Source organism: Schistocerca americana, chromosome 5 (assembly GCF_021461395.2).
Source record: "Schistocerca americana isolate TAMUIC-IGC-003095 chromosome 5, iqSchAmer2.1, whole genome shotgun sequence".
In the NCBI taxonomy this organism is placed as follows: Eukaryota; Metazoa; Arthropoda; class Insecta; order Orthoptera; family Acrididae; genus Schistocerca; species Schistocerca americana.
The window spans coordinates 323,630,255-323,635,117 of NC_060123.1; positions in this window are offsets into that span (position 1 = coordinate 323,630,255).

Below are 4,863 nucleotides of genomic sequence, written 5' to 3' on the forward strand. Positions count from 1 at the left end.
CGGCAGTAGGCTCTGTATCTGTCAGTCAGCAAAGGAAGTTCACACAGTGAATCACTGGCTCCACAATCAGGACAAGGATTGCTACCGACAGGACGTACACGGCCTTGTTTCGCACTGGAGGAAGGCCATAGAACGGGATGGAGGTTAAGTGGAAAAATAGGGTGTGTAGATAAAACGCCTTTCTTTCATGTGTGTTAATTTCATTATGTTCAATAATGAATTGTTGAAGAAAAAAGTGCTGTGCCTTACTTTCCTCGCAACTCTCGTATTCACAGTTTCATTATGTAGTTTTTGAATGCAAGTCTCTTTTACACGATTCATATAATTCAGTTTCCTACCACCGTCTTCCCAGGAAAGTTTGCTTTTATAATTGTGTGTTACCGCATTGCACTTAGAGGAACACAGTTCAGGCTCAAAGAATGATGTGCTTAGTATAGTGTTTTTACTTGCCGATTTTTATATACATGTGATACATAATTTTTATAAATTTAATAATAGCGAAAGAAGTTATATGATACTATATATTAAAGAAATAGGTACCTACAAACTCGTCTGTACTAGATTGCAGTGTTGTGTCAAAATTTTAAAGCTATCGGTCAAGAACTTTCGGAGATAAACGATTTTGAACAAACCAACACTTACATTTTTACCCACGTAGATTGTCATAGATAATAACCGTGACCTCTGCAGTAGTCCATTAGCTCTTTCCGTTGTAAAAGATATTTATACTTTCCGAAATGCCTATTTGTCCCTATCGCCAATCACCCTTTTCCCAACGACTGCAACTACCCCAAGTACTGACCTTATTTACTGCTATAAAATTGTGAAATTTCCGCACGGGTCCCTTGTTTACAATTAAAGCTGACTGACACCGAGATAACTGCATTAATACCACACATGAACACGTAACATCTCATGATCCAAACAAGCCTTTTCGGCTTACAAGAAAACAGTTGCCTTCTAAAATTGTATTTCCTATAAGCATAACCAAGTCCCAGCAAAAAACCCTTCGAAGAGCAGTTTTGTATTTACAAATCACGTCTCTTCTCACAGATAATTGTATGCAGCTTTTTCAAGGTTAACTAAATCAGTTAATATTTTTGTATCCCTTAAAGTAAATTAAAAACAAAAAGTACACGAAGAATGCATTTTTACGTCAAATATCGTTTGTACCGAGGTATTATAATGTTCTGTAAAGAATTTTGTTCGAAATTGTGTGCATGTAAATGTATTCGTATATACAGGGATGTATCATAATTTCGTGAATATTATTTCACGTCCTTCGGTTCATTTTTAAAGATGTTTTCTCTTCCTTCCCACAACTAATCTGATACCAAAGACTACAATTATTTCAAATACTGTCATTATTTAAAAATATAAAAATTTGAAAGTGTGGCACAGTGTGGCGGAATGCCACATATATTTATTAATAAAAATGGATGAATAATTCGTCATGTAAAGCCAGAAGTGTTAAAGCGCAATGTATTTTGTGCAACGAACATTAACATTTGGAAGAAAAATCTATAGAACTAAAGGTAATGATATCAAACCTTCTTTATTTAACCTATGTTGATCAACAAAAAAGACCAGAGACAGTGTACAATGTGACTCATACTCTCTTGTTTTGGATTCTTATGTAGATGATAGACACCAATGTAGTTCGATATAATTGTGTGAAAATTCTGTAAAACTCTTCAGAATATAAACAATATTTTCGTGTAATAACATTGACCTTTTGTACAGTTCGCACCTCTGATGAGGAATCCATATTTTGTGTAAATTTGTTGTTTTCGGGAGTGCTCTAGTGTGGACCACCACTTCTCTTGCAGCATAGTCCGGCCATTACGCCAGCAAACCAATTATTCTTATTAAATCATTTGTTAAATGTAAATGTAGTAGAGCTCTCTGTTTATATTCTAAGGCCAGTAAAATTAAAAATGGCTCTGAGCACTATGGGACTCAACTTCTGAGGTCATTAGTCCCCTAGAACTTAGAACTAGTTAAACCTAACTAACCTAAGGACATCACACACATCCATGCCCAAGGCAGGATTCGAACCTGCGACCGTAGCGGTCTCGCGGTTCCAGACTGCAGCACCTAGAACCGCACGACCACTTCGGCCGGCGCCATTAAAATTAAATTAAAGCTTCAATCATTAATATTTTCGTTTCATTGAGTTCGGTAAATTTTCGATTGGCTGCTTAACGGCAGATGACGAGAAACTTCTTAGTTTTGTCTTGCTAATGAAAAATAAACATGGCATTTTATTACTTTTCATGAAAACAGAAATGTCTCTGGTTTTAATTGCCGTTTTAAAATTGGTACATAATTAAACCAATTGCCATTACACCCCCTGAGAACTAATTTTTATTACAACATTCTGCGTAATATACGCAGATTTTTATTAATAATAGCAGCCAATTACGCAAACCTAGCCGTAGAAGGCGGTGAGTCGCGCTTTGTGTTTCAAAAATTGTGACGTACGCACCGCGGAAAATCCACGGTCTACTTAAATGCTTGTGGTGGTGTTCAGTTTGCTTAACAGTCTCATGCTAGCCAAAATCAGAACCCAATGCTAATGATGACCATATCTCTTTAAATCAAGTACCTCAACAGAAATAGGAAATTACAATTTTACGTAATATTATCATCCCCAAAATAAAAAAGTATTATTTTTATGTGCCACAACAATGGGTCGCCTGGTAACTTAGAACATGAACTGAGCATAGTATGTCAGCTGAATAGGAAATGGAACAAGGCGATTTGAAACCTTCTACTACTGCCCAAGTCGACTGTTGCTGATGTAATTGTGAAATTAAAATGCGAAGAAAGAACCACAGCACTGCAGACCTCATATTCTGACGTACAGGAACCGTCGAGAATTGCGGAGCTTCGCTGCAATTAATCTCATTCACTCAGCAGAAGGAATTACTCTAGAGATCTAGAATGTTACCAGCTGTCAAGCTATCAATGACTGCACGTAGGGAGTTAAGAAGTCTGGGGTACAATGGTCGCACAGCTCCTAACGAGCCACTAATCTCTGAAGTCAATCCTAGGCTACTCTTGATTAGAGCTACAGCTCTGAATGATTGGATCGCTGAAAATGAGCGATTTGGTGTAATGAATCACGCTGTGCCCTATGTTAATACGAATGGCTCTAAGCACTATGGGACTTAACATCTGAGGTCATCAGTCCCCTGGACTTAGAACTACTTAAACATAAATAACCTAAGGACATTACACACTTCCATGCCAGAGGCAGGATTCGAACCTGCGACTGTAGACTCTTAATACGATGGAAGGGAACGGGTTTGGGGAATGCCTGGAGAACGTTGCCTACTATCAGATGTGTGGTGAGGACGGAGGAAGCGACGTTAGGATATGAAGGCGATTTTCGTGTTACGGTGTGATACCCTCGTTGCGCTTAAGAAAAAACGAAGTGCGAAATAATATGAACACATCATACCATTGTATGCTTCATACAGTGAAGTCCTGTAGGGAGACAATGGCTGTATCAGCGAGACAATGCACCTTGTTCTAAATCAGCATCTGTAAGGCAATGGTTTGCGGACAATAATATTTCTGAAATGGACTAGCCCGCCACAGTCACGATCTGAACACAGTGGACACCTTGGGATGAGTTGGAACAGCGACTTTGCTGCATACTCCAGCTCTTGGTGGTCAGTGGGCTGCCATTCTTGCAAAGGCTACCGGACACTTAACTGGAAGAGTTCCCAAGCAGAGTAGAAGCCAACATAAATGTGAAAGGTGAAACACTATGTGTTAATGTACACACGTAAGCCTCCGGATACTTTTGATGAGATAGTGTACGTTCGATCTTCTCAGTGAGTGCACAGAGTATCTCGTACATCTTTTTGCTTACAGTAGCAGTACTAACTTTCCATGTGGTTACATCTTGGATCACTTTATGTACTTCTGTGTAGCCACTGCGTTGGACTGTCAGAAGCACGTCTTAAGATGAAAAAGTATAATTTCGAAATGGATCATTTGAATTAAACATCACCCACAAGCCATCGGAAGGAATTTTTCAATAACAGTATGCTACTGAAACACAACCGAATGCCCCTAACGTTTCATGCATGAAAATCGCAACACTAAAACAGATTTAAGGCTCATTTTGTCTAATAAATATTGATGTGCACAAATGATCTTGCAGTAATGTGATTATGTGTCATATGTTTTAAACTGCTACTTACTTTGTGCACAAGTGATCTTGCAGTAATGTGATTATGAGTAATATGTTTTAAACTACTACTTACTTTCTTACTTTACTGTTAACGCATCTTTTTTTAAAGATATCAAAGCACCACCTGTTCCTATAATTCTGCAACGGCTTCCTCGGTGGATTCTCTCTCTCTCTCTTCCCCCCCCCCCCCTCTCCCCCCCCCCATATACACATATACATACTTACCTTATGGTGCGGTGCACGAGATAGTATTCATGCAACTGGTCAAAGCGTGGCATCTTAGGTACACAAATTAGCAAGTTCGTGGTCCGTGGCAATATCGTTGAGTAAACTGAACAGCAAAGTAAACACCAGATCACTTAGAGAAACGAAAACAAGCAGAGACAACTTTACGTAATAAGCACACAACTCTTCGCAAACTTCTATAAGCAAAGACTTTGCCGTTGCTGTTCATAGATGCCTCTTCAAGACGGAGACTTTGGTTGCTAATAGCTACGTGAAAACGAAACCGCTGATCTCCTTAATTAAAAATAGTGACTGAGGCTGTAGCGTCCTCGTGGAAAAAAATGACGTTAATTCCATCTGTTTTATAATACCTTAGAAAACAATGTCGAAAAGTAAAAGTTAGATAATACCAGGGAATCGCTGTGGTAACC